The 23,888-nt window shown below is 36.5% G+C and overlaps 1 protein-coding gene across 3 annotated transcripts in view; it reads left to right on the top strand.

Moving 5' to 3' along the window:
- The window catches only part of FRS2 (fibroblast growth factor receptor substrate 2), a 116,743-nt gene that overhangs the window by 68,687 nt on the left and 24,168 nt on the right, over positions 1–23,888 (top strand). The gene's annotated exons all lie outside the window — the stretch shown is intronic.

Genomic DNA, 23,888 nt, shown 5'->3' with positions numbered 1-23,888 from the left:
GTATTTTTGTTTGTTTTCATTAAAAAAATAACTCTTATTTGCCTCATGAATTATTTAAAAGTGTATACTTAATTTGAAAATATTTAACTTGTAAATACAATTTTTGTGATAGTGTTCCAAGTTGATTTCATTACGGTCAGAGACCATAATATTGTAATTTGTAGAGACTAACTTTAAGACCTAGCATATGGCTAGTTTTCCTGAATGTTCCATATACATTTGGAAAGAATGTGAAATCAGTTTAGTATAGTGCTACATACATGTTCATGAGCTTGTTAACTGTTCTACTCACATCTTTCATGGTTTGCCTAGGTTTTGTTTGGATTTGGGTTTGGTTTTATTTTGGGACTTCCCTATCAGTTTGTCTGCTGAGAAAGGCATACTAATGCCTCTCACCTGATGGTAGGTTTGGCAATTTCTCCTCTAGATGTGGTAATTTTTGTTTTATGTATTTTGAGTCTGTGCTATTAAGTACTTACATTTTGAATTGTTTTTCTGTTAAGTCAAACTTTTTGTCGGTATGAAAGGCTGTATCCTAAACTTTTTTGCCTTATGGTTTTGTTATTATTGTGGTTGGCTGTTTTCTTGGATTAATGTATCTGTTCTAGCTTTCTTTTGGTTAATAGTATTTTTCATCCTTTAGCTTTTCATTGATCCTATATTTTAGTTTGTGTCTTGTAAAGAGGGTATGGTTAAATTGTGTTTTTGTTCTGAATGACAATATATTTTACTGGAATTTTAGTCAGTTGTGATACTGGTAGATTTAGATTTATTTCTGATGTGGTCTATTTGTCCTACTCCCCTTTTCTTCCTATTCTTCCAATCTTTTGTTTAGAGTTATGTTTGAAGCCTTTATGTAGGCATGTTTTCTCATTTCAATCCCCCTACCTTGCACACATGCACTCTTGTTTGTAAATTAATATGTTATTTATTCTTTCAGTGGTTGCTCTAGCTTTTTTAAGAAGTCCTTTCTAAAAGGAAGAGTTTAAATCAGTATCTTTAATCTATTGTTGAATAATGTAATAACTTAAAATGCTCTGATTGTCCTTCTTCCAGAAATCTGTAACACCATTGTCTATTATTTTAGTTTTAACATATTTATCTCTTGCATACATAAAAAATTTTAGACAGATTATTGTTTTAGGTAGTTGATCTTTGTTTACATTTGTTTACTGTTTTCTTGGCTCATTATCTGAGAGCTTCCATATGAAATAATTTTTTTCTACCTGAAGTGCATCCTTTAGAATTTGTTTTAATGAAAGTCTTTTGGTGAAGGTGGACGACAGTGTTTTTTTTTTTTTAATTTGAAGATGTCTTTATTTCATCTGCATTCTTGAAAGATAATTTCACTGTGTATTGAATTCTAAGTTTTCTCATCACATTTGAAGACATTATTTTAGTGTTTTGACTGCCACTGTTGCTGTTGAGAAATAAAATTGCCCTCCCTTTGTAAATAATCTTTTATTTGACTGTTTTTTAAACCTTTTCCCCTCCTTTGGTGTTCCTAGTTTTATAGAATGTATTGAAGGTTTTTTTTTTTTTAACTTTATTTTTTATTATTTGTGACTCTGCTTGGGATTCTTTGGGCTTTGTGAATCTGAGGATGTCTTTGAATAATTATGTTAAATTCTTGACCATTATTTCTCTGAGTAATGCCCATTATTTTCTTTATTTTCTCCTTCTGTAACACTTTTTTCCCCTTCAGAGGACAGTTTTCCTTCAGAACTTAAGTACTCAGCTTCTTATGTGGACTTTGGCAAAAGTCCATGGGGCAGCATCTCTAAGTCTAAATTAGGGTGGGGATGTTTGGTCCTTCCATGCATCATGAGAATAATTCTTAATTTTCTTATTGTGAATGGTACAGTTCACACAGTAATATAGTTCTACGTACAGTTTGGGAACTATATCGGCACTGAAAACACTCACTTTGGAAATGTCTGATGCCTCTACTGTTTCCAATGATGAACTTTTTTTTTTTTTTTTTTTTAAGATTTTATTCACTTGTTTGTCAGAGAGAGAGAGAGCACAAGCAGGGGGAGCGGCAGGTGGAGGGAGAAGCAGGGTCCCTCCTGAGCAAGGAGCCTGATGGGGACTTGATCCCAGGATTTCGGGATCATGACCTGAGCTTAAGGCAGACGCTTAACCTACTGAATCACCCAGGTGTCCCCAGTGATGAACTTCTTAATGACCTTGTCCTTTGCAAGCACTGGGTGCAGTTAATGTAGCAAGTAGGCTGTATATGGCTGCAGCCCTTTTGACACAACCATTGTACCTTCTTTTCATGGTCATCTTGGAAACAAGGGCTCTATAATTCTGATGACATATCTTAGGCCTTCTTAATCTACTTTCCATGTTTCTTACCCATGTTCATCTTTTTCCTTCTCTACAAATTCATTTAAGAGCTTGCTTGTAGTTACAAATTCTTACAGAAGATATTTTTCTTCCTTCTGCCAGCACCAAGGTCAAGGAGGCAAGTGTGCTTGTTCTCAGCTTCTGCTAAGTAGGTTTACCGTTCATTCAGCTCTACTTTGCAGGTGTAGCCTTTTGGATTTTCAGCTACACACAAAGTTCTTTGATTACATTCCCCATATTGGAGAGTCTCAGGGTATACAGTCTGTCTCCAGCACCAGCACTGTAGTTTTCAAAGTAGTGTTGTGAGGTGACCTGAAAGTCAAGAGCCACCTTCCAGAGCTTCTGTGTACATTTGTGCCAAATTAGGAAATTTAAAAATACTAAAGAAATATTTATACAGCATTCTAGATTTAGGCAATAGATCCAGTCTGGGTATCTAACCTACCATGTTGCCAGAAATGGAAATCCTTGATCCATTTCAAATAAACGTACATGTAGGTAAGATTTATGTAATAAATATGGCACAGAATTCCCACCAGCGGGCATCCATTAAATAAAGTTCCTAACTCTATAAGTTTGGATAATTCATTTCTTTTTTTGTGTGTAAGCTAAAATAAAATGTTTAAGGTACACCCCTCCCCCCCCACACACACTTAATTTTCTGATTTAACCAACTTAAGGTCTGTTTTAAATTGGACAAGATGGGTTTTCCTGAACTTGCTTAATATCTGTGGCAGTGGAAAGAGTACTGCTTCCTTTAGGTAGGGAGCCCTTGTGTGAGCAGCAGTAAGATAGGGGAAAAGGGGAGTATACCCAGGTATTCTGAACTAGTGAAAGAACAGTTGTACCATTCATCTCCCCTTCAGTGCAGATGACTTGTAGTAAGTTGGGGGCAGCATTATAGGCCACCTTTGTCTTACAAATTGATTGTTACAAGAAGTTTGTTAGACTGTTGGAACAGATGTGTGAGGGCACACCAAGCATGACCACATTTAATATGAAACATAAAAGAAAATCTTGGTTAGGATTTTGACCCTCATTTTTTTCTTTTAGAAAAAGTGATCCTGGTAGCACCTTATTCTTGCAGAGGCTTCCTCTTTCTGGGCTACTGCAGCTTCATTTTTCCTTGAGGCCAGGAAGCTAGTCCCTTTTCGGCTACTTGGATCTCCCAAAACAGCCTGAAAGCGTACTTTTCTGTTGAGAGAAACCTCTGAAAAGATTTATCTTCTCTGAAACTATTAATATTGATACATTTTTTTTCTTCTTTTGTTTATTTACATGGAGAATTATTTTGTTTTTTCAAATGTTAAACCAACCTTTGACGTTGTTTGCTAGTATTTTTGTACCAGTGTTCATGAAGGACGTCAGCCTCTAATTTTCTTTTGTTGTGCTGTGCTTGGAATCAAGGTTATACAAGTCTCAAAATGAGTTAGAGAGGGTATCTTTATTTTCTGGAATATGTTGTGTAAAATTATTTCTTAATTGTGTGTTTGACAGAATTCATCTGTGAAGCCATCTAGGCCTAGAATTTCTTTATGGGGGGATTTTTGACTCCTGATTGAATATTTTAAGATTTTAAGGCTATTCATATTTTTTGCTTCCTCTTAAATTAGATTAGGCAAGTTATTTTTTTCTAGGAATTTATCTATTTCATTTAAAATCTCTAATTTTTTGGTATGATATTATTGTAATATTATCTTATTCTTGGAATATGTAATTTTGAGCAGTTTTCAAACTGTTCTGTGGACGTATGTGGGTCCCCGAGATCAGGTGGTGTGGGAGGTCAAAACTATTTTCATAATAAAGATTTTTTTTTTCTTTTCTACTGTGTTGACATTTGCAGTGATGCTCTAAAAGCAATGGTGAATAAAACTGCTACCACCTTAACACAAATTAAGGCAGTGGCACCAAACTGATGTATTATATTTTTCATTGCCATACATTCATAGTTTTGTTTTGTTTTTTAAATCCAGTTTTATTTAAGAATGACCTGATGTGGGGTGCCTGGGTGGCTCAGTCAGTTAAGTGTCTGCCTTTGGCTCAGGTCATGATCCCAGAGCCCTAGGATCGAGTCCTTCATCGGGCTCCCTGCTCAGCCTTTCCTACTGCCCCTCCCCCGCTTTAAAAAAAAAAGAATGTCCTTGATCTTTTTTTTTTTTTTATTAATTTCTTTTTTTTAAGATTTTATTTATTTGAGAGAGAGGGAAGGTGAGCGAGAGAGAGAAATCACAAGCATGAGGGAGGGGTAAAGGGATAAGCAGAGTCCCTGTGGAGCAGGGAGCCCGATGCGGGACTCGATCCCAGGACCCCGGGATCATGACATGAGCCGAAGGCAGACGCTTAGTGGACTGAGCCACCCAGGCGCCCAAAAATATTAATTTCATTAGATCTTGACTTTGAGTACTCGTCCTGTGTACTGAAACATGATCATCATCTTCAGAAAAAGTGCTTGCTCAACCGAGATGTGAGCTGAACTAGCTGCTTTTTTCTGTAACACCTCCTTTTTTTCCCCCTTGAATAAACAGGATAGGCAAACTTCAATTATTTGAACTTATGTATTTGACATTTGTTTTTCTCAAAAATGAACTAAGTGGGACTAACACTTCAAGAAAAACAGTTGTATTTGTAGCCGATCTTAAAAAAAAAAAATTTCAAGTAAGATTTAGAATTTTGAAAAACTTGTACCTAATACTGTGAGCTTGACAGCTTCCCAGATACTTAAAGGCTTTTCTTGTGAAGCGGGTAATGATATTAAAGAATGTGATTTTCTTTTTCTTCATATTATATTCTGAATTGTGTCAGTTTGGAACACCTGCATAACTCAGTGAATTAGTATTTTCCAGATGACCAATGTGTAATGATACTAAATCACATATGGGTAAAAGATCCATTCTAAGTGCAAGATAAATCAATGGATTTTAATGTAATAGAACATGAAAAGTTCATTGGTACAGTTTTAGAATCCATAGTGTAGCCTTCAGGAAACTACCATTTGTTGAGTTCAGGTGTAGTTTCAAGAATATCAGCAGTTATTTGAAATAATTATTAAAATGTTCTCTTTCCCAACTGTATATCTGTTGTGAGGCTAGATTTTCTTCATACGCTTATATACTTTAACCAAAACAGCATATTGCAGAATCAGTCTTAAGAATCTAGCTGTCCTCTAGAAAGCCAGAAATTACAGATATTTACAGAAATATAGTGTCGCTTGTCTTAATCAAGTTTTTTGGAAAATAAGTTTTTTTTAAACAGTTTTTTTCCATATAGATGTAATTTATATTAACACATCATAAGCTTATCCTTTTAAATAAATTAATAAATATTTTAAACATTTCTCACATTTAACTTCTAATTTGGTAAATATCAATAGATAATAACTCAGGTAAAAGCTCTCTCAAATAATTTTTAAAAGTGTAAAGGGCACCTGAGACCGAAAAGTTCCTGAACTGCTTGCTGACCTACAGAAATCATAATGACATTTCATTTGTATTTCTGACATTATGCATTTGTCCCTCTTTCCTTTTTCAAAAAAAAAAAAAAAAAAGACATGTCCCAATTTTATATTTTAAAAGATTTAGTCTCCTTTATGGTTTTCAGCTTATTTTCAAAATAAATCTCTAAAATGATGTTAAATGCATCTATAATTGCATTAACTGATTTTAAAACTCCATAGGTCTAGTACAGTCTATGCATGAAAGTATTTCTATATTTTGTTATGCAAGTTATCCCAAAATAATATAAAATTCAGTTAAAAACAGGCCCTCCTGGGAGCAGTGACATCCCAGTAACAAGAGCACACCTGGTTCCCAGATCTTGGTTTCTAATACAGCTCTCTATGAAAAGAAATGAGGGCTCCTTGGAGAAATGGCTGATTCAAGAACTGGGGCAAGCAATATGTAAGATCAGCGTAGAGCATCTTGTAGGGTCAAAAATTAAGAAAGTGCTTAAACTCATAATGATGGGACTATGTTAGAGGGATATAGGAGCCAACTGAAAGAACTCCTAGTGGTGAAAGGTGGACAAATTTGAGCAAGAAAATAAGTGTAAGGTACTATTGGATTATAACCCAAATTATAAAATAAATACCCATGGCTCCATATGGTTTAAATAAGTTGTTGAATAAATAAATGAATGGTGAAGAGACAAATCTATGCAAAAGAACTCCAAGTAATATATGTTGATACTCCATCTTCAACAAGGTAGAGCATAACTCCTTGAGTGTGGGCTGTGCATAGTGACTTCCTGTTAAAGAGTACACTAATGAAAGGAGATGGGGAGGAGTAACTTTACAGTGGAGAAATCTGATAAACACTACCTTAGCCAGGTCAATAGTGCTAAGTCCTATTGATAGTTTGTTCCAAAGGATATGCTGTGATGAAAATGGCACTTTACCTCCGTGGTCTTCCTCCCCAAAACCCATGACCCCAATCTAATCATGAGTAAAACACCAGAGAAATCACAGTAGAGGGACATTCTGCAAAATACTTGACCAGTATTCCCCAAAACTGTCAAGGTCGTCAGAAGCAAGGAAAATCTGAGAAACTGTAGCCAAAAGGAGCCTAAAGGGATGTAACTAAATAATATGGTATCCTGAATAGGATCCTGCAACAAAAATATATTATGGGAAAACTAAGGGAATTTGAATAAAGTATGGATTTTAGTTAACAATTATATATCTATATTAGTTTATTAATTGTAGCAAATGTACCATACTAATGTAAGATGTTATTAACATTGTAACACCAGCTGTGGAGTCAGTCTATGGGAATTCTGTACTGTAGTCTCAATTTTTCTCTAAATCTGAAACTGTTTTAAAAATAAAGTTTATTAAAAAAAACCACTGAGTTCCTTAAGTATGTTTTTAAACCCAGAAATCATGTACTTAACACTTATACCAGATTTTTGCTCATATTCCACTCTTAAATACATATTACTCCTGGAGCAACCCAAGTTTTTAAAAGTCTAGTAAAAGAGCAATTTGCTTGAGGGTGTTGCATAATTGGTTCTTATAAACAGGCCCAACATTTATTATGTTGTATTTGATGCCAGCTTTTGGCCTACTCACAAATGGTAGAAAGTTGTATTTATTGATCTTATGTCCTTTTTAGTATCATTTTAAATTTTTTATCTTCAATAAAATTTTTATTAAAAAATATTGACCATACCTTTGAATGTATAATTTGTTACTTAAAAGCCCTTTCTTATTCTTTGATATAATCTTAACCGTAGTTTTTAGGTAAAGATTTATTTATTTGAGAGTGTGCCCACGGGCGTGCAGAAGCTGGGGGTGGGGGGGCAGAGGTGGAGGGAGAGGGAAAGAATCTCAAGCAGATTTTCTGCTGAGCGCAGAGCCCTATGCAGGGCTCCATCCCTCAACCCTGAGATCATGACTTGAACCGAAATCAAGAGTCTGTCACCTAACCAACTGATCTGCCCAGGCGTCTCAATCTTACCACATTTTTAATTAATTTTTTTATTTGAGTGTAGTTAACACACAATGTTACATTAGTTTGATCTTAACACATTTTTAATAATTTAAAGAGAGTACTGGTTTCAAACAGTAAGTAATTTATTTCCCTATTTTTCAGAATAAATTTGCCTTAGGCCCTTGAATGGTGATCTGGTTATCTTTTTATTACTAAAACAAGTGTCACTAGGCCATATATTAGGAAAACAGCGTTTATTGCCTCCAACCCACCTATTTTCTTGTTGGGGGGGCTGGGGATGGGGACGATGTACTGGATATTTTCCCCTAGTAGCATACTTAGTTTTGACAAAATAGACATATTAATTTGTAGAGTTTTAATTAAAAACTGAAAGTGTGCATGCTAACAAACCTAATCTTAAGCAGTTGCAACCCTGTCAACAAGAGGAACAAAGCCTTATTTTGTTAACTTTACTTTTGCTTATTTGTAGATGGAAGAAAAAGAGGAGCTCTTTTGTCCTTTGAATTTTTAAGCAGATTTTTGAGTCAGCTAGTATAAAGAAAATATTTGAAGAAGCTAATATTAATAGCTAAATCATTTCAGTAGCCTGTGATATTCCAAACTTAACGCTTTCCACTTACATAATCATATTCCTCTTTTAGCAGAAATATCTACCAAATAACAAGACCATAGAAATACCAAATAATTAGACCAAAGATACTGGTATTGAAATTGCATATGGCAGGTAATTCAGGTGTTATTCAAAGAAAATACTAATTTACTAGGCATCTTTTAAGGTTAAAAGCATCTTGTAGAGCTTAGGGAAAGGTTTAGGATCAGAAATCCAACATCAATAGTAGTCTCAGTCCTCAGAAGTCTGTTCATCTTCACCTAGGTCTGTGCCAAGACTGTAGAACTTCAAAGAGTGACATAGCTTGGTGGAAATAGTACAGCTTGGATAATGATTTTTGAGGCAATTGAGTTGCCCAGTTAGACTCTTCAGGTATCATCACATCTGCTACAGCTGCAATCCAAATGAGTCTTTGAATCTATGTAGTATGAGAAGGAGGACATCTGGTGCCACCTAAGTCTTGTGAGTATACTTGCTCACTTTGACAGCCCAGGGATAACACGGCTTCTGAGAAATTTTGTGACACCGTATGCTAAATTTTAAAGCATTTTCCATGAAATAACTGTCAGGGTTCAGACCACTCTAAGTAATAAATTTTGAGCTCCATTTTAAAATGTAATCTTAATAAATAACGATTAAGTAACATGTTAATTAGTAAAAATATATGATTATTTGGTTGTAGTTTTATTGATATGTTTTTATATTGAAGAAATTCAGGGGCAAAATTTATCGGTAAGTATGTTGTGATTGTGAAACATTACCTAGTACCTATTTATTCATTCAACTGAAACTTAATGAGCATTTAGTATGTCAGTCTGGCACTGTTTGGACACTGGGGATATAGCAGTGAAGAAAACAAAGTCTTTGCCCTCCTATGGAGTTTATATTTTGTGGTGTCTATGAAGGATAGCAACAGGGAATCCAAAAACGAGTCAATATGTAGCATGCTAGTTGGTAATAAGAAGTCATTTGAGAATAATATAGCAGTATAAGGGAAAAAAGGGAGTACCATTGTGACACAGGGGTTTACCTACTTCATATAAGGTGCTCAGGAAAGTCCTCTCATAAATTGATCTGTGAGTAAAGACCAGAAGCAAGTGAGGGAGCAAGGGTAACTGTAGGAAGACAGTTTCAGATAGGACAGCAGTTGTAAAGGCCTGAAGTAGGAACATGCTTAGTGTCTTTCAGAAACAGCCAGGAGGCCAGTGTGGTTGAACAGATTGGGGTCGGGGGGAGAATGAGTACATGAGATCAGTAGTGGAGCGGGAAGGAAGGGCAGGAAATAATACTAAAATATGTGGGATCTTGTAGTCCAGGCCATTAAAAAGTCTTTAATTTTTTACTTATAGGGGAATAGAAGGAGACATGCAAGGTTTTGTCGGGAAAAGTTGTGAACAACTTTGAGATGGGCAAAAAATGATGAGCATGTTTTTATCTTGCTTATCCATCGGGTTTTATCTCTGTCTCATTTCCTTTGAGTTACTTTACAATTCTGTAATCTGTAGAAAACTGCTAAAAACGTAAACAATTCTCATTCATAGGAGTGCAAGTCAATTGTGTCCAGCGGAATACAGTTGATTATTGCCCTGTGAATATACCCATTTTACATCTGTTTGTAAATTCACACCGGAATTCCCTATTCTTTGTGTGTGTGTGGGTCTTGGAATTTTTCTTTGAACCAGTTGTGACATTTTAATGACTCCCTTATTAGTGAATGACTTAAATAATATCTTGGACATGTATTTATTTTACTTTGTGTATGAGTCATGATTTTTTATCATTAAAAAAATTCAGTAACACTTTTTGATAGGATTAATCTGGTTGCTCTGTTGAGAAAAGACTGGAGCAGGACAAGAGCAGAGGCAGAGATTAATTAGAAGCCTTTTGCAAAAATTCAGACAAATGATGGTAACGAGCCAGAGAATTAGTGGTAGGGATGGTAGGCAGTGGTTGAAATTGGGATATATTTTGAAGATAGATCTGAAAGGATTAATAGATTGGAACGTGAGAGAGTGAGGTGTCAAGGATGACTACAAGATTTGGGGGTATTAATCATAATAAAATTTAGTGAAGTTAAAGAGATTTTTTTCCCTAAAAATTAGTAAAAAATCCTTTTCCCTTTTATTTTTAGGTTGGTAATTTTTATTTTACTTTCTTAGATATTTTGTTGTTTTGAATAAGAAATGTAAAAGCTGGTGACCATGGCTTTTTTCTCATAAGGTAGTTTTCTCCAGTGGTTAGAGGGCACTATATAATTACTGTATTGAAACCATCAGTAGCAACTTGTATCAATCAGGGTTCTGGCAGGAAACAGGACACTGACAAGGGTAATAGAGAAGAATTCAATGATGGGATTATTTGCAAAGTTAGACAGGTTAAAGGAAACCAGCAAGGAATGATGACAGGCTAGTTAGCAATAGCAAGAAGCTCTTAACTACTTCTAGATCTAAAAGGGACAGGGGAACGAATGAGCACCCGAACCAGCAAGAGCCATACTTACAGGAGGGGGGTTGCCTTATAGGAGCCATCAGAAAAGCTTTAGTGGGGAATGGAGCCGCAGCCAACCTGATCTGTTGGCATTCCATGCAGGTCAGTCTTATAGAGAACAGAGCAGAGTGGCTCTGGAGGGTCAAATGGAAAATAGAATTGCAGATAACTTTTAAATTCTGTCATAAAAACAAGTAAGCAAACAAACTGATGGGCTTTAAAAAGAAAAGAAAGAATTACTTTTTTAGTAGTAGAAGTTGGAAAAACTCAGTGGGGTAGGTCTTAATGACATTAAACTAAACAGGATTATTACAACTAAAAATCAACCATAAAATTTGGTTAAGACTTAAAAAGTTGTTTGTTTTTTTAAGATTTTATTTTTAAAAATAATCTCTACACTCAGCATGGGGCTTGAACTCACAATTTCAAGATCAAGAGTTGCATGATCCACCGACTGAGCCAGCCAGGTGTGCCCCCAAAGTTTTTTGTTTTTTTGTTTTTAATTGCGGTAAAATTGGTATAGGATATGTTAGTTTCAGGTATACAGCATAATTTGGTATTTGTATACACCACAAAGTTACCACATGAGTCTAGTTTCCATCTGTCACCGTGTTATTGTGGTATATCGTATTGATTGATTTGCAGATTTTAACCATCGTTGCATCCTTAGAATGAATCCCACTTGATCATGATGCATGATCCTTTTAATGTATTGTTGAATTTGGTTTGCTGATATTTTGTTGAGGATTTTCGCATCTATGTTCATTATGGATATTGGCCCTTCACTTCCTTTTTTTGTGGTGGTTTTGGTTTTAGTACATCCTAATGCTGGCCTTGTAAATGAGTTGAAAGCATTCCCTCCTCTTCAGCTTTTTGGAAGAGTTTGAAAATGAGACATAATTAATGTCTTCTTTGAATGTTTGGTAGAGTTTACCAATGAAGTCTGGTCCTGTACTTTTGTTTGTTGGGAGGTTTTCCATTACTGACTCAATCTTCTTAGTAGTAATTGGTCTATTCAGATTTCCTATTTCTTTTTGATTTAGTCTTGGAAGTTGTGTTTCTAAACTTACCCATTTCTTCTTTGTCCAATTTGTTGGATTATAATTGTCTCTTATGATCCTTTGTATTTCTGTGGTATCAGTTGTGACTTCTCTTTCATTTTTGATGTTATTGAGTCTTTTTCTTGGTGAGTTTAGGTAAAGGTTTATTTATATTTTCAAAGAACTAGCTTTTAGTTTCATTGATCTTATCTATTGTTTCTTTTTAGTCTCTCTTTCATTTATTTCCACTCTGATGTTTGTTATTTCCTTCCTTCTATTAACTTTGAGCTTTGTTCTTTTTTTTTTTTTTTTTTTTCCTAGTTCCTTTAGGTATAAAATTAGATAGAAATTTCTCTTGTTTCTTCAGGCAGGCCTGTATCATTGTGAACTTGCCTCTTAGAACTGCTTTTGCTGCATCTGAGATTTTAGATAGTTGAATTTCCATTTTCATTTGTCTCAAGATATTTTTTAGATTTTCTCTTTGGTATCTTCATTGACCCTTGGTTGCTCAGTAGCATATTGTTTAATTTTCACACATTTGCGACTTTTCTAATTTTCTTCTTAACTGATTTCTAGTTTCATACCATTGTGGTTGAAAAAGCTTATTATTTCAGTCCTCTTAAATTTTTTTTAAAGATTTTATTTATTTATTTGATAGAGAGAGAGAGAGAAAAAAAAAACATAAGCTGAGGGGAGGGGCAGAGGGAGAGGGAGAAGCAGACTCCCTGCTGAGCAGGGAGGCTCAACAGGACCCAGAGATCATGACCTGAGTGAAGGCAGACACTTAGCCCACTGAGCTACCCAGGCTCCCCTCAGTCCTCTTAAATTTGTTAAGATTTGTTTTGTGGCTCAAGATATGATTTATCCTGGAGAATGTTCCCTGTGCACTTGAGAAGAATGTGTATTCTGCTGCTTTTGGGTAGAATGTTCTGTATGTATCTGTTAAGTCCATCTGGTCTAATGTGTCATTTAAATAAATGTTTCCTTTATTTTCTGCCTGGCAGATCTATCCATTGATACAAGTGGGATATTAAAATCCCCTGCTATTGTATTGCTGTCAATTTCTGTCTTTAGGCCTGTTAATATTTTCTGTCTCTATTTAGGTGCTCTATGCTAGTGCATAAATATCTATAAATGTTATATCTCTTGTTGGATTGATCCCTTTATTATTATGTAATAACCTTGTCTTTTATTACACTTTTTAAAGTCTGTTTTGTCTGATAGGAGTATGGCTACACCAGCCTTCTTTCCAAGTGCATGGAATGTCTTTTTCCGTCCCTTCACTTTTAGTCTGTGTATGTCTTTAGATCTGAAGTGAGTCTCTTGTAGGCAACATATAGATGAGTTTTTTAAAAAAAAAAAAATCTGTTCAGCCATTCTGTTGTCTTATGATTGGAGAATTTAGTTAACTTACATTTAAAATAGTTATTGGTAGATATGTATTTATTGCCATTTTATTAATTGTTTTCTGGCTGTTTTTATAGTTCTTCTCTCATCCTTTCTTCTTCTCTTCCCTGTGTTTTGATGCCTTTCTTTAGTGTTGTGTTTAAATTTTTTTTTCATTATCTTTTGTGGCTTTTCTAATTTTTCTAATATTATAGTTTTTTGATGTCATATTTCATCTTTTTATTTTGTGTATCCCTTAACAAATTATCATAGTTATAATTAATTTTACTACTTTTGTGTATTTTCACCTTTACCAGTGAGATTTTTACTTTGTGTTTTCTTATTAGTTATTCTTTTCAGCTAAAATAAGTCCCATTAACATTTCTTGTAAGGTCAGTTTAGCTTTCGCCTGTCTGGGAAACTTGTTATCTCTCCTTCAATTCTGAATGATATCCTTGCCTGGGTAGAATATTCTTTGTTGGAACTTTTTTCCTTTCAGCACTTTGAATATATTATGCCACTTTCTTCTGGCCTGTAGAGTTTCTGCTGAAAATTCAATCTTATTAGGGTTCCCCTTGTTTGTAACAAGTTGTTTTTCTCTTACTGCTTTTAGGATTCCATATCTTTAACTTTTGACATTTTAATTATAATGTGTCTTTGTGTGGATCCCTTTGGGTTCATCTTATTTGGAACTCTCTGTGCCTCCTATACCTGGATGTCTGTTTCCTTCTCCAGGCTAGAGAAGCTTTCAGCCATTATTTCCTCAAGTAAGTTTTCTGCCCCTTTCTCTTTCTCTCCTCTCCTTCTGGGACCTTTATAATATGAATGTTGGTTTGCTTGGTTTTGTCTTACTGGTCTCTTAAGCTATCCTCACTTTTAATTGATTGATTGATTGCTGCTCTCTTTGGGTGAGTTCCACTGCTCTGTCTTCCAGGTTACTGATCCTTTCTTCTACTTCATCTCATCTGCTGGTGAACTCATCTAGTGTGTTTTTCAGTTCGTAGTATATTCTTCAGGTTGGTGACTTCTTTGTGGTACTTTCTTATATTTTCCATCCCTTTGTTGAAGTTCTCTCTGTGTTCATTCATTCTTCTCCTGATTGGTGAGCTTCTTTATGACCATTACTTTGAACTCTTTATCAGGTAAATTATCTTACTTATCTCTGTTTCATTAAGGTCTTTCCTGGGGTTTTATCTTGTTCTTTCATTTGGAACATATTCCTTTGTTTCCTCATTTTGCTTGTCTTTCTGTATTTGTTTCTATGTAGTAGGTAATAAATCACCTATCTCTCCTAGTCTTGAAGGAGTGGCCTTGTGTAGATGATGAACCTAGGTGAACCTATTGTTCAACCTTGCTCTAGCTCTTGGTTGTTTCTCAAACCTTTGTGATTGTCTGGGTAGCCTGATTTACTCTCAGCAGGTCCTAGTTGATGAGGATGTGCCCAGACCTGCCAGTGTTCCAGAGGGAGTGATCTCCATCAGTACCTGGTTTCAGGCCAATTGGAAGCCAGATCCTCAGGCTTTTATTAAAGTATGCAAATGTATACAGTACCGAGGGACTGCAGTTCATAAACCCTGCTGACTTCCAGATCAGCAGATCTGGAGGTGTCCCCTGGGCCACAGTTGCAAAAATCCGGGCTTCAGAGGAGTCGGTAAGCTCGTTTCTGGGAAGTACGAGTGATCTGTGGTGCAGGCCAGGGAGGGCACACGGATGGTGCCTCCCTGCTTACGTTCCCTGAGAGCACCTCTGTAACCTCTAGGTGTGTGGCACACCTGAAGCCTGTACCTCCTGGTACTGAGGGTGTGTTTCTGTTTGCTGTTTGTGCAGTGCCTTGGGTGTATTAACCTGCCTAGAACTGTCTTTCTGATGTTTATAGTCCTGTGGAGTCCAGAAATGCAAGCCCTTTGGCTTCCAGGGCCAGGTGGTCAAGGGGCATCCCCTGTGTGGACTGTGTTCACCCGTGGCCTTTATGAGACTGCTAGAGAGTGCCAAGGATAGAACAAGCCTGCAGTTTTAGCAAGGCAAGGAAAGAACTTTGGGGTGGGGCATGCCCGTGGCTTTGGCAAGGCAGTGTCCGCATGTGCCTGCCTGCAATGGTAAGGTAGAGGGAGAGTACAAAAATGGCACTTGCTCATACCTCTTCTCCCCAGAGAAACTCCCAAGTGGTTCTTGCTCCTCTAGCAGATACTTTAAGACTAGTAAATACGTCTCCTTCACACATAATTCAGTTACCTGTCAAACTGCTGCTTTTGCACGGGATCCAGGGTTAAGTGAGTCCACACACAGGCCCCTCAAAAGGAGTATCTCAGGATCCCCACAGCTCCCCAGGGCCCCTGGACATAAACCCTATTGGTTTCCAGAGCCAGATGTTTTTGGGGACTTGTCTCTCTGGTATGAGTCCCAAGGGTTGGGGTGCCTGAAGTGGTGTACAGACTTTTCACTCCTTGGGGAGAGGCTCCAGACTGTGAGATTACTTCTTACTGTGGGTGGTTGTGGTGGGGGGTGAGGAGGTAGGATAGTTGGTGAGACCATGTCTCTGCCGCACTTACCTAACTTGATGTGGCCCTTTTATCCCTTTTGGAGGGAGCTGTTCAGAGGGCTAGTTTTCAGTTCTTTTTTAATGGGAATTTTTTCATATGTAGCTGTAGATTTGGTGTGTCCACAGGAGGAAGTAAGTTCAGGCTCTTCCTATGCCACCATCTTGGATGACTTTCTACAAGTTTTTATATCATATTAAATGTTTTATTTTGGACTCAGAAGGTTAAAAATGCCTTTCTTGGGGTGCCTGGGTAGCTTAGTTGGGTAAGCGTCTGACTTTTGATTTTGGCTTAGGTCATGATCTCTGGGTTGTGAGATTGAACGCCATGTCAGGCTCTGTACTCAGTAGAGTGCTTGAGCTTCTCTTTCTCCCTCTCCCTCTATCCCTCCTGCCTGCTCATGTGCACACACACACACACACACACACTCTCTCTCTCTCTCTAAATTAAATAAATAAAAAAAAGCCTTTCTCTTTTTTATGTTTTTCTTAGAATTAATTGAAAATGATTTTTAAAACTTCATAGAGCCATTACTTTATATTTCTAAATATTTAAGAGCTTTTTTGTTGTATCTTTACCTTTGTCCTTTTAATGCAGGTGTTTCAGATGTACTTTAGTCCTTGAAAATTACTTCAGTTGAAAAAAAGGTCAAAGTCATCTCATCAACTTCTTGACCAGTAGTGGAATCTACTGAACCTTGCTAGTGACTGGGAACTCCGTTCTTTTTAGAAGATGAAGTCTGTTTTATTCTCACAGACTTCTGTGTTTTGGTCCAATTTCTGTTTCAGGAGCAAGTGAAGTCTGTTATTCCATGAAGCAGAAAGAAATTTGATGACAGCTGACTGTTTCTGCTCTGCTTTTCTTTACTGCTAAATATTCTTTTGTTCAAATGAACTTTCCATGGTTTCTGCAATCTTACTGATGAGACACTGCTTCTTATCCCATCTCGCCTCAAATCATTCTGTTCCTTAGGCTTTTATGATAGCACCCTCTTCGAGATTTTCTTTTGTGTTCTTGGACAGTGCGTGTCCAATCTGTTTTGTGGACTTCCCTTCCTCTGCAGTTCCCTTAAATATTGGTGTTTCTGAGTTTCTGTGGGTCTTTTCTTCTCACTAGGCAGTCTCATCTTGTCCCATGCCTTGCATCCATAAGTTGACGACCTAGATTTATATCTCCATCTCAGATCTTTTTTCCCACCTCCGTGGTTGTATTTCTGTTTGCCTATTGCCTGTTCCCACTTAGATGTCTCATGGGCATCGCAGTGTGTTCAAAACTGAGCTTACCTGCTTCTCCAAACCTTGTGTCTTTCCTGTGTTCCCCAGCCCAGGTCAGTGAATGTACATTCCTTGAGTCTTGCTTTCCTTCCCAGTTTAATCAGTCATCAGGTGTTATTGATGCTAACTTTTATATTTTGCTCTAATCCATCTTTTTCCATTTTCATTGTTCACTACCCTAATTCAGATCCTGTCCCCAATTGTTATTACTGCCACAGCCTCCAAACCTGTAACAACCTTATGAGGTAGGTGGTGGTGGTGTTTTTAACTTACCTATGAGGAAACATAGATTCAGAGAGGTTAGATAAGTATTCAGATTCCTGTTGCCCTAAAGCCCAGGATATTTTCATTCTGTCATGCTGCCTTGCTGGCCTTATCAGAGATTGATACTGCCTTCTGCTGGAGGAATTGAGAATGCTAGAAACAAAGCCTTTAATTTAATTTAATTTAATTAATTTATTTATTTATTAAAGATTTTATTTATTTATTTGAGAGAGAGAGAATGAGAGAGAGCAAGCACATGAGAGGGGGGAGGGTCAGAGGGAGAAGCAGACTCCCCGCCGAGCAGGGAGCCCGATGCGGGACTCGATCCAGGGACTTCAGGATCATGACCCGAGCCGAAGGCAGTCGCTTAACCAACTGAGCCACCCAGGCGCCCCCAAAGCCTTTTATTTTAGATTCTGATGTGGTATATTAAAATATATTAAGATAGCAGAGCTGTCTTAGGCCATTTATCAATTATATGAGAATTAAAATCTTGCCTTAGCTGCATTCTGCCTTATTTAGCAGGGCTCATAGTTTCAGAGAATTCACATTTGCAGTTTGCATGTAGAAAACTTTCAAGGCTTTGACAAGAATGTTACATGTACCTAATTATATGAGACTAATATTCTTTGTAGCTAACCGTTGAATTAATTAAGTTCACAGATTTCTTTTTAAAAAAGGAGTTAAAGTGATAGATTTTCAGCCAGAACTGGTGAAAAAATATTGGGAAAGTGAGACAGAGTAAAACATCTTAGAAATTCTCACTGTTTTCTGTAGACATTTGTTTCCTCCACATTTGCCTTTAAAAAAGAAAGAAATATTCTCACCATTACTTTAAAATTATATTTTATCATAAGTTGTGCTCAAAAGGAATATCCCCAGTGATCTTAACTGTACTTTTGAAGATAGCTCTTCAGAATTACCTTGACCTTGGATGATTGATATCCTGAGTTTAAGATCAAGGTAAAACTGAAGGAGAACAAACCAATGAAACCTTTAGGGAAAGAGTGCATATTGTCTTTGTTAATTAAAGTGGTAGACAGGGAAGCTAAAAATTCTAAATTTGGCTTTTAGTAAAATTTTGATTCATTTTTTCACTTCATTTCCCCATTTGAAGAATGAAGAAAAGAGTACCCAGCAGTCTGCACTGAAAGATTGTAATCTAGACAAATATTTATCTAGGCTTAAAAGAACATTGGGTTTTGGACACTCTGAAATCCTGTCACTTGATTCTAATGATCTTCTAGCATCTGGGAGGGAGCAAAGAAAAGATTTTTAACATACTTCCCTAGTGTCATTTGTAATGAGTTGATAGTTTTCATTGACTGTATCCTATACTTCATTGATTCTTTTTTTTTTTTAAGATTTTATTTATTTATTTGACAGAGAGAGACACAGCGAGAGAGGGAACACAAGCAGGGGCAGTGGGAGAGGAAGAAGCAGGCTTCCCATGGAGCAGGGAGCCCAACGTGGGGCTCGATCCCAGGACTCTGGGATCATGACCTGAGCAGAAGGCACACGCTTAACGACTGAGCCACCCAGGCGCCCCTACTTCATTGATTCTAAGAGACTTTTTCCAATTTTATTAATAGAAATTTAGGTGTCTCTTACAATCAGTGGCATGTCATAGTTCAGTTGGCAACTTTTTTTCTTAGTGGTGTATAAAATATCAGCCTTAAACTTAGTTGTGTCTTAGCTTTGATGAAAAACAGTATGTATCTCCATTGGTATTCAAAATAATAACAACAGCAGTAATAACATTGTTATTGTGGCCTCCATACCTGAGGATCTTTTTTTGGTCGCCTCTATTTTCTTAAACCTAACTACGACTAGAAAGTAAGCAAAAAAGGCTTCTAATGCTTAAAATTGTTGTAATAAAGCTCATGAAGTAAATACCATGTATTTTAACATAAAATATTCCTTTGCTCTGAGTACAGGGCTGTATTTTGCACCTGTTCTTAATAGGCTTAGTTATCCGATTATAGAGTCCACAAGGATTCAAGAGTAAAAAAAATGCACATGCATGATTAAGTGACAGTTCTAGGACCTGCTGTACTATCAGCTGAGAATGAGGGTGACCATAAACAAAGAATTAAAAAACTTTTTAAAAAATGACACAAAACCCGGAACTGGCCGCATTGTGCTAGTTTAGTAGGGACAGCCAGCCTGCTACAGGTAAATCAGCCTGATTACAGCTTGGAAGAAACTCTATCAAAATGCAGTCTGTTTGATTCTACTGGCACCTCCTCTAAGGGACAAAATGTATTTTATTTTTTCATTTTTGAGTGGGAAACATTTGTTATTGACTTAGTTTCCCCTCTTATTGCCTAATGGAGTTCTAGAACATATTTTGCCCTGAAGTATCAGAATAATAACTTTTATGATACCTTTCAGACATCTGAAATAGGATTAGATTGTGTAATCCCACTGGTCTCTAGATCCTGATCATTCTGGAGTTACATTTGTAGGCCTTAGGGCTAAGGGTTGGGCATAGGTTGTAGGAAGGTGCTAGAGAAGGAAAAAAGTAGAGGAGAAATACCTAAAGAGCACATCATGGTACTGAAGAATGTTTCTAGAAGCTCTCAGTGGGCAGTTGTGCACCAGATGTCCAAATGCATTGTTATTATTTATTTTTTTGAGATTTTATTTATTTGAGAGAGAGAATGAGAGAGAGCATGAGGGGGGGAGGGTCAGAGGGAGAAGCAGACTCCCTGCTGAGCAGGGAGCCCGATGTGGGACTCGATCCTGGGACTCCAGGATCATGACCTGAGCCGAAGGCAGTCGCTTAACCAACTGAGCCACCCAGGAGCCCTGTTATTATTTATTTTTTTAAGATTTTATTTGTTTAAATAATCTGTGCACCCAATGTGGGGCTGGAACTCACAACCCTGAGATCAAGAGTCACATGCTTCACCAACTGAGCTAGCCAGGCATCCCCAACTGCATTATTTTTGTTTGAAATAAACGCAAGCTATATATCTCCACAAATCCTTAGTATTACGGGGGCCTTTCAGGACATTCCTCTAAAACATGTGAATTCTGAGCACAACTTTGCTGGCTGTGAGCACCTTTAGCCTCAGAGTGGATGTTAAGTTCTGTGTATTGGCAGGTTTCCAGCATTTACTAATTAGGTTATGCCTACTTAAATACTCCTGGCAATTTCCCTTGGCCACTGCATCTTTCACACTCTGCCCTAACCTGTTTTGTATGCAGTCTGCCTTTGGGCTCTGCTTAGACATTTATAACTTTTCTTTCAAAAGAAGTTTTTAATAAAGTATTGATTTGTATATTTTTTAGTTAATAATTTATTGTTGATTATAAAAGCAATTCACTGTAGAAAATATAAAGAGAAAAATTTGCTTTTCATCCTACTACCAGTGAACAAATGTTAATATTTTAGTGTGTTTTAGTCTAGTCTTTTTTTCTGGGTTTATGTGTTGTGTGTAGGGGTGGGAGAGAAAAAAATAAGTGAATGTTATTTTTTAAAACAAGAAGCCTCTTACATTTGCTACTGGGCACAAAGAGTAATTTTTAACATAAACTTTATTTTTACAGAACAATTTTAGAATCACAGAAAAGTTGGAAAGATAGTACAGAAATTCTCATATGCCCTTTACCTGGCCTTCCCTAATGTTAACCTTACCAAATTATGGTACATACTTCAAAACTAAGAAATTAACACTGGCTACCATATTGTATTTTAAAAGAACAGTTTTTTTCTTATTTTCTGCTTAACTTTATACCATGAACTTTTTTTTTTTGTCATTAAGTGTTCTTTAAACAATGCTTGTTAGTGGCCCTATAAGAGCTCATCAAATGGATAGATGTGCTCTGATGTAAATATTTCTGGTTAGCCTTGTGTGTTGGGTGGCATTTTGTGAGGTTGAGGAGTGTTAGAAAACACACACACATCAGCCATTTTTTTTAGTGGTGTACTTGAATCGGGTAATTTTAATGCTAGATTATAACAGTAATTTTGAATACATTGCTCTAAAAGTAGAAAATAATCAAGCTTATTTTCCTTTGAGAATATTTGTTTAAGAGCATTTTAGGTTGAGTTAAATGCAGAAATTGATGAATTATTCATGAAGCAATTTGTTTTAAAGGTTATTTAGAGTTGCGTGGCATTTGCCTAGCCTTACTTTAGGCAGATTGTATGTGTACATTTTATATACACAAACCGATATTTAGCCTTTTAATATGAGTCTAGTACTAGCATGATACCCACCTGTTTGGAAATACAGATTTAGGGTATATTCTCCCTATACACTTAAATATTCAGTTTTGAAAATTACCACTTTATTTCCTTTTCTGATATCCTTCATTAATATTTATTTAGTTCTAGGTTAAGCATATAATAGAAAAAGCAAAGATACCTAGAGATTTTCTTGCATGTCTTGTATTATTTTGTAGATATTTACAACTTGATTGATACTGAATAAGTTTCATATTTAACATGAGGTTTGAAGGTAGAGTGGCTTGCATTTAGTGTTTTGTTGTTTTACAGAATTAAGCCAGATGCTTTTTAAGAACTGTTTGGTGTACCCTACTAGGCAAAATACTGTAAAATTCATATTTAGGTTTTACCTCTTATTGTTGCTCTGTTTAGTGAAACCTTATAGGTTAAATATTTATTATGCTAGAGTTCAATCTGGGCTAGTAAACTACTCTCTATTGGGAAATTTATAAACTAGAGGTTTATTATGAGGGTTAAGCAGTCGTTTGTTAATTTGACACAATTGTATGAATTAATATATAGAAATGACTGCGTTGAAGAATATGAACATGGAATTCTGATATACAGTACTTAGAGAAAATTGAATGCACTAGCTCTGTAAGGTCAAATATATTTATTCCAATTTTCAGAGTTAGTGATAAATCTTTTCTGGAGAATGCCTAGACTTTCTTACTGCTATCTTACAATTATATGTCTTCTTTCTGTGGTGCAGTCTGTGGATTTTTAGTGGAGAGAGCTATGCAATCTGTTATATAGAATGTTCATCACTTTGATGTTACTGGAGGATGGTATTTGATTTCCTTGTACATATTTTTATGTCACAACATAAAGTACTAAACTAAGAATTTTTTTGAGAGTTCCCAAGGTTGATGATACTTTTTCCTATGATTGAAGGTGCTGGGATTGTTGCCATTGGTACTGATTACATTATTGAGTTAGCTAAGGCAGAGTGACTCATCTGCTCGGTTTGCACATCTGTAGTTGTGTTTTTATATTTTAGGTCAGGTATTATGGACACTCAGACTTAATTGTATAAATTTCATCACCAGGGTTTCTAGGTATAAGTATATTCCAAGGTTATAGATCACTCCAGGATTGAATTATGAGCAGTATAATTAAAGGCAAAGTGGTGTTTTATATCATCTTCCATTTTAATATTTCTTGTTTTATTTCTATCAAGCTATTTTAGTACCATTTTGTGACTATTTGCTAAGTGCACACATACAATTTTTGATAGGTAGATAAAAATGGTAAAGATACAGCTATAGATTCTTTCATTTCATTCTTAAAAGTCAGAATGTATGGGGCGCCTGGGTGGCTCAGTCGTTAAGCGTCTGCCTTCGGCTCAGGTCATGATTCCAGGGTCCTGGGATCGAGTCCCACATCGGGCTCCCTGCTCGGCGGGAAGCCTGCTTCTCCCTCTCCCTCTCCCCCTGCTTGTGTTCCTGCTCTCGCTATCTCTCTCTCTGTCAAATAAATAAATAAAATCTTTAAAAAAAAAAAAGTCAGAATGTATGATTGAAAATGACTTTTTCAATTCAGTGTGAAATACGAGGTTAAAGTGGGTAACTTTTTTAGGGTCTTGAAGGAGTAGCTGAGGTTTAGGTCATCGTATAGTGACATTCACTGTAGGCAGGTCTAGATGTTGTTGGGAGAATGCTTATGTTTATAGATGGATGCTGTGATTGATAGGTTAGACTTTGGGCATCACAGACAACAGTAAAACACTATTAATTGTATTCTTAGGAATTAATTCTTAGGAATTAGAAGTTCTCCTTGTTACAGACTCTAGATTTTCAGCTTCTATAGGACAGTATTTTGGTAAGACATTAGTGGCATCTTTAAGATTATAAGGGAGAATGTGAACTATGGAAGAGCAAACTGGTCCTTCATGAAATGACACGAGCCTGTCTTCCTACCTATCTCTTAATATTTTCCCATGCATACCCTGCATTCCAGCTGTAAGGAATTATTTGCTGTGTCTGGAGCAGGCCATATCCTTTTATGCTTCTGTGCTTTTGCCTGCACTCTTCTTGGTCTGGATTCCCCTTCCCCTAGCAAACTCCCCTCAATCTTTCAGGACTTGACTTAGAGGTTACCTTTCTCAGGAGGCCTCTTGTCACTTGTCTTTCCTTCTGCTGTGAGATGTTCTGATGGCACTGGCCTATGGGCTTGTAACTTATTGTTTTCATTTTCTTGTCTGTCTCCCTCACTAAACAGTAAACTCCTTGAAATCAGGGAATATGTCTGTATC

The sequence above is a fragment of the Mirounga leonina genome, unplaced genomic scaffold (genome assembly GCF_011800145.1).
Source record: "Mirounga leonina isolate KUSES-001 unplaced genomic scaffold, KU_Mleo_1.0 Mir_126, whole genome shotgun sequence".
NCBI classification, from domain to species: Eukaryota; Metazoa; Chordata; class Mammalia; order Carnivora; family Phocidae; genus Mirounga; species Mirounga leonina.
The sequence above is the reverse complement of the archived record's forward strand: the minus strand, read 5'-3'. Positions and strand labels throughout refer to the sequence as shown.